Here is a 13,781-nt window from a genome sequence, read left to right on the forward strand (position 1 = left end):
AGAAACATTCAGAAAAATTACAAGATCACTAAAAGAAAAAAATGCAGCATATCACACTTTCCAGCTCAAAACCGACAAAAGCTACAAAGCAGTAATCAGGGGACTACACCCAAAAACAAATACTGGAAAAATAAGTGAAGAACTGGCAAAAATCGGACACCAGGTAAGGTCAATAAATAACATAAACAAATACGATACCAAACAACCATTACCGCTATTCCTGGTTGAACTAGAACCTAAAAACAACAATAAAGAAATATACGATATAGAAAAATTACTAAACACAATAGTAAAAGTTGAGCCTCCCAGATATAAAAAAGAAATCCCACAATGCATAAGGTGCCAACAATACGGACACACCAAAAACTATTGTAATAGAACCCCTGCATGCGTTAAATGCGCAAAAAATCATCTCACGACACACTGCCCATCCACGGGAAAAATTGAGGAGGTTAAATGCTACAACTGTAACGGAAACCACCCAGCCAGCTATAAAGGATGTGAAGTAAGAAAACAATTACAACGTAAACTGTTCCCGCCCCTACGAAGCAGAACAATCACTAACACACAAGCCCAACAGGACAGCACAAATCCTGAAATAATTCCAAGTACAGAGCAAGCTACAAACACCAAACCTATCAGCACCAACACCATTGGTGGTCTAAGCTATGCCCAAATAACCAGCCAATCAACACATACACACAACCAACACCACAGCAATAGTAACAATGACACTGCAGAAATCAAAGAACTGCTCAAACAATCCATAAAGAACACCGAAATGCTAACCGGAATGATAAGCGAACAAAACGCAGTTCTAAAACAGCAAACTCAACAAATCACAGTCATGCTACAACTAATTACAAACGTGCTAAGCAAAAAATAAAAACGGACACTCTAAAAATAGCAGCCTGGAACTCAAACGGCCTGCAACAACGGGCCCTCGAAATTAAAACATTCATATACAATAACAATATAGACATACTACTTGTCTCAGAAACATACTTCACTACAAAAAGCTACTTGAAAATACCATACTACACCATATATGATACCAAACACCCCTCAGGAAAAGCTCACGGAGGGACAGCAGTGATAGTCAGAAACGATATCAAACATTATCTACACAGCCAAGTTAACAAAGAATATTTACAAGCAACCACTGTTACAGTTCAAACTAGCAGCAACTACTTCCAGTTGTTAGCAGTATATGTGCCTCCGCGACACAAAATAACAACACAAATGTGGGAAGAATACTTCCAGGACCTAGGGGACAAATACATCGCAGCGGGAGACTACAACTCAAAGCACACGCTTTGGGGGTCAAGAAACATTACACCTCGAGGTAGAACACTGGAAAAATACATTAGAAATAATAACCTCAATATATTATCCACAGGAACACCGACACATTGGCCGACTGACCTTAACAAAAAACCAGATCTTCTGGACTTTGCAGTTACAAGGGGACTAAACACAAATAAACTAAAAATAACACCCAACCTCGAGCTCAGCTCCGATCATACACCCATAATAATTGAATACAGAAACAAACCAATTCACTATAGCAAACCAGAAACACTATGCAATAAAACCACCAAATGGCAAACTTTCAAAGAAATAATAGAAAGCAAAATAAACTGCAACATCCCGTTAAAAACTCCTGAACACATAGAACAGGCAGTAGCAACATTTACAGCAACTATTCAGGAAGCAGCAAGGACAACCACTACTCCCGAACCAACCAGCAGACAATAACAATCCCGCAAGAAATACTCGACAAAATCAAAGAAAAAAGAAAAGCAAAAGCAAAATGGCAAAAATACAGAACCCGAGAAAACAAAAAACACTTAAACAAACTTGCAAAGGAAATAAAAAACAAAATAAAGGAGCACAACGATAACGAATTCGCAAAGTTCATAGGGACACTCTCCACACACGAGAACACCAACTATTCACTATGGAAAGCCACGAAAAAAATAAGGAAGCCAATAATACCCGTCCCGGCAATCAGAAAAGCAGATAACACATGGGCAAGAAGCAACGAAGAACAAGCTGAAGAATTCTCCAACCACCTCTACAACACATTCACACCACACATTATCAACAACAGCAACCTCAAAAGTCATACGGAGGAGGATCCACAAACCACTACTACCACAGCCGACAAGGAATACACCATACCTAAAATATCGGCACAAGAAATTAGAAACATAATTGATAAAACAAAAAACAACAAAGCGCCAGGAATCGACCTAATCAATGGTAAAATCTTGAAAAACCTTCCGCCAAAAGCAATAAGACTAATAACAATAATATTCAATGCAATTCTAAGAATTCAATACTTCCCCAAACCATGGAAATTGGTACAGATCAAAATGTTACATAAACCAGGCAAAGACCCGCACCAGACTGCATCTTACAGACCAATATCACTGCTTCCAGTATTTTCCAAAATACTGGAAAAGATAATATACGACCGCATAAAACCAATAATAGAGACAAAAAAACTAATACCGGATCACCAATTTGGTTTCAGAAACAAACACTCCACGATAGAGCAAATGCACAGGCTTATAAACGAAATAATAGTAGCACTAGAAAACAAGGAATACTGCACAGCCCTCTTTATAGACATAGAGAAAGAATTCGATAAAATTAACCATGAAAGTCTACTACAAACAATTAGGAAACAATTCCCGGAGCAAATACACCACTTAATAAAATCCTACCTAAGCTGCAGAACCTTCGTAATAAAAATCAAGGACACACATTCTCAAGTTAAAGACATCAAGGCCGGGGTACCACAAGGAAGCGTCCTAGGCCCAATACAATACACATTATACACGGCGAACATACCAACAACTACCAACAGCACAGTATTGACATTCGCGGACGACACAGCTATACTAGTCAGGCATACTAACCCAGAAACGGCAGTCAAAATACTACAAGAACATATCGTAAAAATAGAAAATTGGCTACAAGAAAAACAAATAAAAGCAAACCCCAATAAATGCAACCATATTACATTCACGCTACGGAAAAAGATACCACCAAACATCCTATTGAACGGCACGCATATAACGCAAACAAAGCATGTCAAATACCTAGGACTCCACTTAGATCAAAAAGTCACCTGGAAACTACACATCAAATCAATAGTAGAAAAAATACAGAAAACAAGAAGACAAATGCATTGGCTAACAAGCCGAAAATCCAAACTAAGCACAGAAAACAAGTTAAAAATATATAAAACGATCATAAAACCAATCTGGACGTACGGAATACCACTATGGGGGACGGCAGCAATGAGCCATATAAACAAAATAGAGGTAATACAGGCTAAAATCCTCAGGACAATAGTAAACGGACCTTGGTACGTCAGAAACGAAGATATACGAAGGGACCTGGGAATGCCAACGGTCAAGGAAGAAATCAACAGATACTCCGAGAAATACAAATTAAGAATAGCAACACACATAAACCGGCTAGCTGCGGAAACATACAAAATCACAAATATGGACAGAAGACTAAAAAGGAAGCACCCAGCAGACCTTATAAAGGACATAACCTAAGAAACACGAGGATGGTACCCCGCTGGGGGTAGCCACCAACATGCTAATTTAACCGTTAAAAAATTCCACCAAATGTCCAAATTGGACAAATTGTGAATTTTAATAAATAAATAAAAAAAAAAAAAAAAACATTTCGTATAAATGCTAATAATTCTTTCTTTTTTTTGATAAATTCTCTTAAACGTCGCACAAGAAGTTTTCGTTCGCGATGAGGTGCAAAAATGGCCACTTTTTGACTTAGGTCAAAATTTGCAAATTTGGGGTTAGCCCCAACTTAACCACACTTTTAATCCAATATGAATTTTATTTTAATATTACTGATCTCTGATGGTGGATCTGCGATAATGTACTTAATGATTGTAAACTATCTTATCGACTTCTCATCTATATTAATAATATAGGAATATTAAATAACAGTTAAATACTTGAATATATGTTATTTGATTTGTTTTAGAACGAAGCTCATTCTCTGGAGTGAAACTTTTAGTTTCTCTTTCTTACGCGATAAAGGAGAGGTGCAAGGATTTAAATATTTATAACATTATGACCTTTATTCTTTAAGCATGAAAATATTTTAAATACAAGCATATAAATATTACATATAAATATTTCTATTTACATATACATCAAGTAAATTTACATATACATTTTCATCTTGGTAAAAAGAACATGTAAGTTATCGTATTTACTATTACGTATTTTAACGCGAAATCTCGTTTCATAAAAATTTTCATTCAAATACGTAAACACATAATATTCATAAATTTATAAGAACAATTTTGTCCGTAGGTATTTGGTAGCGCAATTGAGAAGATGTTAACGGCGCAGAAGGGAAACGATACGGAGATACCGAGGGCTTCCGGGTCGAGCGGAAAGCCCTCGGTATCTCCGAACAAACCAATGTCAGGTGAAGTGACAAATTTGTTTTGGAATAGCAAGAACCAAAAGCAGACGGAATTCAGCGAACCGTCTCTCTGTTCTTCCCTAAAGGACCTATTCAAGAAGTAATGGGGAAGAACAAATACTAATAAATGTTAAGTGTCTCTAGTTTAATTAACACTTCTTTATCTAAGAATTTCTTCCCTAAAAGACCTATTCATTATGTAATGTAGAAGCACAAATACTAATAAATGCTAAGTTTCTCTCGTTTAATTAACACTTATTTATTTAAGAATTTATTCAGAGATTAACACGACCTAATAGATGACTGACAATCTGATGTAATTCAAATTAACGAGCTATACTTTCCTTGTACTTTCTTGTTGCTATACCTCTACAATATTCTTTTATCGTATCTGTCGATTTTAATCTCACACAAATATCTAATAAATGTGTATACAGTAGTTGACGAAAATATTAGATAGAAGATTTTTGCCAATATATATTATGTGTGTTAGTGTTTTTCTTCACTTCACTTCAATGTAACGAGACGTGTCTATCATGATTACACCGGTAAAAATTGAGACTAATTTGGAAATATATATATGGAAGCTAGAAGTTGCTTATTGCAGACGTACACATAGCAAAAAACTAATGTACAATGTAAAGAGTATTTTTAAACATATGATTGATTAGGGGTAAAAATGCTCCTACTAAAAATATTGTGACTTATTTATACAATACATAATTAACTGTCCAAATACCGATGGTAATCAATAAGCATCTTATAATTCCTATTTACATTTGTTTCAAAAGTTTCTTTCGTTTCATAAGGAAATAATAGATGCACGACACTTTTTGTTTTATATTATTTTATCGATTTATGTATGATCTATTTTGTAGTAATAGAACAAAACGAAAGAAACTTTTGAGACAGCCTAATGCATCTTGAAATTCATGAAAAGCTTCAACAAAATATTCATGGAAAGTTTCTGTAAGCGTCCGAGTACTTTCGTGAGCCGTTATATGTATAATAATTCGTTACAATGTTAGTGATAGCTTGGAAAGTGAACTATTTTTATTATACATCTTTTTACTTTCCATATTACGCTCATAGATACTCTAAAACGCCGCGATACTAACTCTTATCTATCATGTTTACGAATGCCTATAATTTGTGAAACCGCTTCTGATTTTACGGAAATTTTGCAGTTGCTTGATGAATGAAACAGATTTGTTAAGAGAATCACATGTTATAGATACCTGAACTGTGATTTATTTAATATATCTTTCCTGATTTGTTATCCTGCAACATTTCCATGTTTTACGAAGCTTTAAATTAAATTTCACAAGTTTATTTTCCTTAAGCTAAAGACGATGCTCGTGAAATATTTATTTCTGAAGTAAAAAGTAAAAATATAGCTTACATATTGCTTGTATTTAATCATGTATTACGATTAATCCTGTTGCGATACTCGTATATTTCAGTTAGGCTCTGGTTTTAGTAAACAAGAAAGATTTATAATATCTTAAGAGGATGTTTAGCATGAAATCATGCTAATAAGAAGTTTTTCATATTTTTTTTCAGGCTTAAAATATTTTTTAATGTTGTGAAAAAATTGGGTTGAAAATGAATAAAAGGGTGCAACAGGGTATTTAAACAAACTAATATCTCTTATATGAATAAGTCGAGTGATATGCTGTAAATTATTTTCACAAAAAGACACCAATTTTTATTATTGTTTTCTAAACAAAATTCAATATGATTTGTTATACCTGTAATAGGAAGTTTCTTTAACTAACATTTAGTTATCGATCCTATTTTTATTGAAGTTTAACAATACTGTTCAATGTTAATAATTATTAATTTATAAGTGAAGGGTAATTCCAACGAAGAAAGATATCATTTGCAAACAAATAGTTTCGGATAAAATCAGCATTGGTACTGTAAATTTAAGATATTATAAATCTAATATGTATTGTATCGCAAAGCGGGATTCATGATGAAAAATTAAATATAAAAGTCCATGAAATTTCGCAAATTTAAACATCTCAGTTGATACAGCTTTAATAAATGTGGACAAAAGTTTAGTCTATCTATATATTTAAATAACGCATGATATTTAATTCTACAGTATAATTAAACAAAGATTCGAAGCTGAAAATTTCGAAATATATTGGAACAATATATCGTACAATAAATGTTATATGATGTTCTGTAAAGGAGAATTGCATTTTTATGAAGAGGATCAAAGATAAAAGAGATTTTTGTTGAAAGATACGACCGTTTCGAAATTCCATTTTGATCTTGTGTATGTATAGTGTATCTCGTACAAAAGATATTACAACAAGCGTCCAGTGATAATGTGAAACATTAATCAAAATTTCTAATCTCGAGTGTTTCAAGTCCCAGAACTCACCTTAATAAATATAAGAAGGACAGATTAAATTCAATTTGATTTTTCTAATTTTCTCGTTAATAATTAAATATGAGCATCAATCAATCAATAGTTCATAATGCACGGTATAATGCGTGTATAACATTCATCTGATTTCAATTAACTTACGTTTAAGCAAAATAATTATTCGAACTAGTTTATCATTCATATTATTACACATTTTAATTGTATATATATCTAGTACAACATAGAAAGGATGTTTTAGGATTATGAGTATTCATTTAATGAATACTGCTTATAGAAATAAGGATTATTTTTCACTTGAAATAAGTTTGCTTTGATATTTTAAATGACTGAATAAAATGCGGACAAAATATTTTAACCATACACGTAAAGATTCAAGTACGTTACATACAATAACTATAAGAATATATTTTTAAAAACGTAAGAATTTGTACTTTAGATAGCAATGCGTTTAAAAGTTATTTTATGAATTCACTTTATTAATTACTGATTTAAAATCTCCAGCATTTTCAATAAAATGTCCAGAAAGTAGAAGAAAAGTACAACAAAAGTAGAAAACAGTTAATTTTGTAATATAAATTTATAGTCTACCGAATTAATACTCATATTTCTAAAACAGGGTCTATACACTTTCAAAATTTCAATCAAATCATATGCATAGTATTTCTTTTATCTCATATCCTAATTTCACCACATTGAATTTTCTAAAGAAAGATGATCTATTTATTTTAGATAACGCAAATCCTTTATTTTAGATATGCAAAGTCAAATATATTTTTGTCAATAAAGACATAAAAAATCTTAGATGTCTAAATGTCAGCTTTAAGAACAGTAGACTTGCCTGCCTTCAAACTTAAATGTCCTTTCCAGTAGTCAAACTTAAATAACATTAACAACGGCAGTAATATTTACGCCTACAGATGGAGGATATTAGACTTCGATTAAAATACAAGTAGCTCAACAAATATGTGTTTAAGTACGATGGTTAAAGAATAACGATTCGTCATTCTTTATTCCAGCGCTTAATGCTATCCATCTTTCAACAAATACAATCCTAGAACAATGCCGCTGAAGAGAAATGTTATGCGTGAATTTATTTGCCTTTGCGGGACGAAGGTTTATTAAATTATTAAATGAAAATGAAAGTTTATTAAATGATTGTAATATATTATATAAATATATATATATATACATACATATATAAATATGTATAATTGTGTGTATAAAAATTGATATATGTATGTATGTATAAAATATATATATGTATGTATATATATATATATGTCGGTTTGGCGTTAAGATTAGAGTTAGGGTTAAGGGCGTGAAACGAATCCCTATTGGCGCTAGACGTGATCGTTATGCAATAGAGGAGATATTTACCAGTGCAAACATGACCATGATGGAATTGGACAAGTAATCGCGATAATTTGATACTCGAGAAGCTAATGACGATGATCCTAGGCTCAATAACGAATCCACGGTCAACGGAATGACGAACTCTACTCTTCTTTAGCGTCTAAGTTGTACTCAATGTTAATGCGTGGGGCAATCACTACGTATCCGATAGTTACTTGAATCGTCGTCGAGATCGTACCGGAGAGTAACTCTCCGTCTCGACGATGCCGTCGAGGAAAACTATAATGGGTGGGTCTAAGGACATGAGATCCTCGGATTCGTCAAAGAAAGCTTTTGTTCCAAAAGTGAGGGAAATGAGCGCTGTTGCTAATTGGTCGATCTCCATATCGGCGTTTTGAAAGAGATGCTGGCCGTCCTTGAGGGGAGGTTGTTGACGGGGGGCATCGTTCGTGGAAGATAGGTTTCTCCTATCTTCCCGTAGTTGCAACAAAGACAAGGGATCGTTCACGGTTGTCCAATTTAACAAAATGGAACTCGTTGCATTTTATCGACCTAAAACGTCATGCGCAGATATTTTGACCTATATAATTTATATACCATACACTGTACAGATAAGTAGAAAATAAAATAATTGACACTCGCATATGCGTATCTCAGATAGTTACTACTTTACTTAAATGATTTAATTTAATGGAAATCGCTTACCATACCGTCTCGTTTTTCCGCGTATAAAATCATTCGTACGATCACTAGAATCATGTTGGATTCGAGCGATGGATCCATGTAAATTGCACTGACCTAGGATTAAAATACGTACGAAAATGTAACAGGCGTTAAAACAGTATTACAGCCTTACAAATAAATTATTATTCAAAACTCTCGTAAATACATCGTATCTTATATAATTTTCCTAAAAAATTAATTTTATTCGTTATATTTATCTTAGGAAATGTACGTTATTAATCTCAACAGCATTGGAAAACCAATTACCGAATGGCTGAAATTAATCGATTACAAAATTCCATTACGGATAAATTATTCGCTGAACTTTTTAAAAGATACGTGTAAGCTTTGAACAATGTAAACAGAAAATACAGAGCTTCCATCCGAGTATACGATCGAGATGTTTGAAAGCAAGTAGCGTACCTTGAAAATACAGAGATACGCATAACTCTGCCCTATGTTTCCCGGTTGCTTGCGTACATATGTAGGAGGAGGTATTCTATATCTAAATATAATAACAGAATTTCGTTTGGTATTACTTACGATGTTTAAAAGAGCCAAGATATATTGTTGTACTCGAATTCCATGAAAATCTACCACGGAGTAATCAGCAGCTATTCCAAGCTCTAGCCATCGTGGCGGCGAATCCTTAGCAGCTGGTCTTTTCTCTAGAAATGACTTATCTTAGAAATCGACTTATCTTCCACGAAATTAGAAAGTCTACTCGACTCGACTTGATAGCTTAAACGCATGATTATTAAAAGCATAAATTAATATCTACGAGCAAGTATTCATGGAATAATTATTATGATATAAATAATTATTTCAAAAGTATAACTTCAAAAATATCAATTCGGTATCACCGTGAATTTCATCCTGCAAATTTCTTTAAAATTCTTGACAAATTTTGGTAAACGTATTCCTCCAGCAAATTTTTCTATTTTTCTATTTTTTTACATTAAATTAGGCAAGATAAATAAAGATTCGTGCAATGGACAATATACATATGTGTAATAGACAGGGAATAATAAAATAAATTAAAAACAGCGAAATATAGATGAACGTGTAGAAGATCAAGCGAGAGTGGAACGCAATAGGGAGAATAATTGTAAACCGAGTTCCTTTTAAGGCTGAAGATAAGCTATTCTTATATTACATGCTGTTATTATTACTTTTGTACACGATAGATTGGAATATCAGTACAATTTCTTTCTTTCAGTAATATTCGATGATTCGTTAATTTATTAACCGCTATATTGTACGTGGTAAGTAGAAAAGCAACGATTGTACAAGAATGGCATTTGGAAAAATATTTGACTTACTTGATAATCTGTTCCTTTGCCATTTAGGACCAGAGAAGTATCCAATTTCCTCGGGATTTGTTATTTTATATAGGTTGGGGTTGATAATCAAGCTGATCCACTCGGATTGGTTATCACACTTTTTATTTTCTCTCTTATACAAAACACCAAATCACACAGCAAACGCCTAATCTTTCCCAATGCGTCTTAGCAATTAAGACGTGGTCGACTCCCAAGACAAAAGAGCGTCGTTAGGAGTCGTACCAACATAACCCTAGTAACCTTTTAGTAACTAGCGGTCATACCAACTGAGCATTTCTCAACAGGATTTACGTCGATCGATAATTCTTCCGCTATTGTATCGTTGTATTCTGTGGAGACATCGTCTTTTTCATCGTACAGAATCAATTTCTCAGCTTCTGGGTATTCCACGTCGAAGACGTCACCGGAAAGATTATAAAATCCCTGAACATCGTGGCTTAAGGAATCGCGTTTGCTTCGTTTCGACTTTCTCTTACTTTCTTCAACTTCAAATTTATTCGATTTCCCTGTAACCGAATTATCAACGTTTTACCACGTTTGCCTGTCTTATCTTCGCTATTCTCGTTACGGATAAAATGAAAAAATAGTTGCAAAATTTCTGAAATTGTAAATACGACCAGACTGGAACGTATCAACGACATATACGTTACATTGTCATGTAACGCCGTGTCATATAGACGCGGATGCGACGATACTCTCGCGTTCTAACATTTTCAATGTCTCGCGCTTTATCACGTAGCTCGCGCGGAAGTAATACGAAGATGAATCGTTGGTTTTAATACACAGGGTGTTGTTTAATCGATCGTATAATGGAGAAGGGAACGATTCTACGGTACACCAGAGATGAAATGAAATCATAGAATGCAGTGGTTTTGTAGGTAGTGCTTTATCGAAAAGATTAACCGTGAATATTTGCTCGACCTATTTATACCAAATTGATACAGAATCTTAAAATACAGACGAATCTTTCTCAATTTCCTTCGATCATCGTCTCTAGGCGTACGAAACTGCCTCGTTGAATTCGAACGTTTCTCGATTTCCTTCCACGTGTTTCAATTTCTTCTTTTTTCAATCGCCGTTCGCCTTCTCAAAGCTGTCTTCGAACAGAATTCTTAGAACGACTTCCAATTCCTTTCGATTCGTCCAATCGTTTAGCTTTACGAAACTGTTTCGCTAAACTCCTTTTTCCACTGTACTTGCGTATCGTAACAAACTCGTCGGCGGTAACTCGCGTCGATTAACGATTCACCACCAGTGAAGTAACCGGGAATGCAGCAAACTAGTAGTCGATAGAACGAAGCGGAACGTAAGTAGAGCGAGCGATAAGAGCGATCGCGACAATCGCACGGCTCGCCGTGCGATTCCCACGCGAACGAATCATCAAATTCGAGCCAAAGATTCTCACTAACTCGAAGATTCGCGCCAGTATTTTCCACGCGCGCGTCACAGAAATTCGAACGACTTTCGCGAAAAGGACGGAAGGATAAGACGATCGAACGGATCTCGGGTCGATCGCGATACCCCCGGACAGAAGGTTTCGACGAAAAAGTGGAGTAGACGCGACGAAGGAGCGTCGTGCAGCAACTGGTGGCCAATTTATTCACCACGTGCCGTAGGAATTTAAAATTTTTCTTTCGCGCAAGAACGATCCACCATTGGAGAAAGTAGAATATAATTAATTTCGATCTCGTGTCGATCGCGACGTTCCGGATGGAACGTTTCGCCGAAGAGGTGGAATAAACGCGACGAAGGAGCGTCGTGCAGCAACCGGTGGCCAATTTTTCCATCACGTGGCACCACGTGGAAATTTAAACGTTTCCCATGAAAATGATGCACCATCGGTGAAAGTAAAATACGATAATTAATCGGTCGTCGAGTCGAACGTGATATTCCGGATAAAATTTTTCGATGAAAAAAGTGGAGTAAACGCGACGAACGAGCTTCGTGCTACGACTGGCAGCCACATGGACGGATGAACGCGGCTGGAAACGCACGCGATTGCAGCGGCGAATTGTGCGCAAGAGTAAGCGCGAACGCGAGACTGGAAAAAGCACCAGCGCTTACCGCTCACTGAAGTTCTAATAATGGCAGCTTTATGTGCAATCACCGAGAAACGAGGATGCTGGCGAACGCATTGTTCGACCCCGACCGAGACGATTTAACAAGGGCCGAGGATTTCATCTTGAACGTTGCTCTCGACCCCACCAGAATTCTTTGCTTTCCCTTGAACCGCGAACTCGAGAATATCGTATTCAGTAAGGCGACGAATCTAATGAACGGGAATTAAATCTGTTCCGACAGCTTCCTTTGCCTGGATGAAAGAATAAGTACGAGAGATAAATTATGTCAGATAATGCACAGTGAGTGATTGGCAGAAAAGTCATATCTACTTACGTGTATGAATTCTAAGTAAAATTTATATTAAACATTTCTTTTTTTGCCTATTACACACTTTTTTTTCTATTCTACGATATCTGTCACACGTTTACTCGTCTCGTCGATTAGAATTCAGTTTTATAAAATTACAGCATTTCTTCTTCAAATTTTCTTCAGGGCTTTCGATATTTGCGATGCTGAGTGCGTGGTGGCTGTGCAGCTACAGCTAACAATATCCTGTATATCAGTATCTTTTATAATCTTATACAGTGGCTGTGAAAAGGTATTTATATGCGTTAGTTTGTCCCAAAAGTTTCTTTAGTTTTATAAGGAAATATAATGTTATTATTAATGAATTCTGTACGAATAAAATAAAATGGATTCTATTACTACAAAAAGATCATACATAATTCAATACAATAATATGATACAAAAAAATGTACATTTATTATTTCCTCACAAAACGAAAGAAACTTTTATGCCAACCTAATGCTAATACTTACGTATCTCTATCTTTTTCAATTTTTTTTCATCAGCCGTTACATTTCACTTTCAACTAGTGTCAATAGTTCGTAGTCATACGATAGTACTATCAAGTGACGCGAAATTTATCTGTCCATCTGCATAGTGGATGGTTTTCGACCAGTGACTTTAAGCGATTTTCCACTTTCTTCATATTTTTGCTTAGATTCCGCTTCGTTTAAAAAGATTCACATGTATCGATATGAAAATTATTGGAAGATATTCTAGCAACTTGCAAGAGTATTCAAGAATTTTTGAGCACAGTTTTTAAAACACGAGAACGTAAACAGATATTGCATGATCCTAAACGATCCAGCGTGTAAATGTCGGTAAGGCTTTTGCAGACAGAGGACAATTAATATGCTTTCAATTAATAGAATTGATTAACACGCTGGGATAAACACAATAGTAGAAATAATACAGAAATACTTTTTGTAGCCACTGTAAGTAGCTGTTGGGTACAGTATTGTTCAAAAGTAGACAGTCGCTCGATTACTTTTGGCAAAATGTACTTTACTCGCAAGATTATGCGTAAATGGACTGCAAAATTTCATAACAGTTAAACGTAAAACGGACAATAG

General features: G+C 34.9%; 3 long non-coding RNA genes across 4 annotated transcripts; 1 reads left to right on the forward strand and 2 right to left on the reverse strand.

The window, feature by feature from the left end:
- The first annotated feature begins 4,108 nt into the window (after positions 1 to 4,108).
- On the forward strand, positions 4,109 to 4,730 carry LOC125387238. The gene is made up of 2 exons (XR_007227824.1): positions 4,109 to 4,249; positions 4,368 to 4,730. It is a non-coding gene; the product is annotated as an uncharacterized LOC125387238 (long non-coding RNA).
- A 3,910-nt stretch (positions 4,731 to 8,640) lies between these two features.
- On the reverse strand, positions 8,641 to 10,455 carry LOC125384786. Of its 2 annotated transcripts, none has more exons than XR_007223558.1 (4): positions 10,282 to 10,455; positions 9,503 to 9,627; positions 8,947 to 9,034; positions 8,641 to 8,788 (listed from the first exon to the last, which is right to left on the reverse strand). It is a non-coding gene; the product is annotated as an uncharacterized LOC125384786 (long non-coding RNA). The 2 variants fall into 2 exon arrangements; XR_007223557.1 differs by having other exon boundaries at positions 8,942 to 9,034; positions 10,282 to 10,454.
- A 164-nt stretch (positions 10,456 to 10,619) lies between these two features.
- LOC125384787 lies at positions 10,620 to 13,443 on the reverse strand. The gene is made up of 3 exons (XR_007223559.1): positions 12,697 to 13,443; positions 12,367 to 12,613; positions 10,620 to 10,808 (listed from the first exon to the last, which is right to left on the reverse strand). It is a non-coding gene; the product is annotated as an uncharacterized LOC125384787 (long non-coding RNA).
- Positions 13,444 to 13,781: the final 338 nt, after the last annotated feature.

This window comes from Bombus terrestris, chromosome 3 (genome assembly GCF_910591885.1).
Source record: "Bombus terrestris chromosome 3, iyBomTerr1.2, whole genome shotgun sequence".
Lineage (NCBI taxonomy): Eukaryota > Metazoa > Arthropoda > Insecta > Hymenoptera > Apidae > Bombus > Bombus terrestris.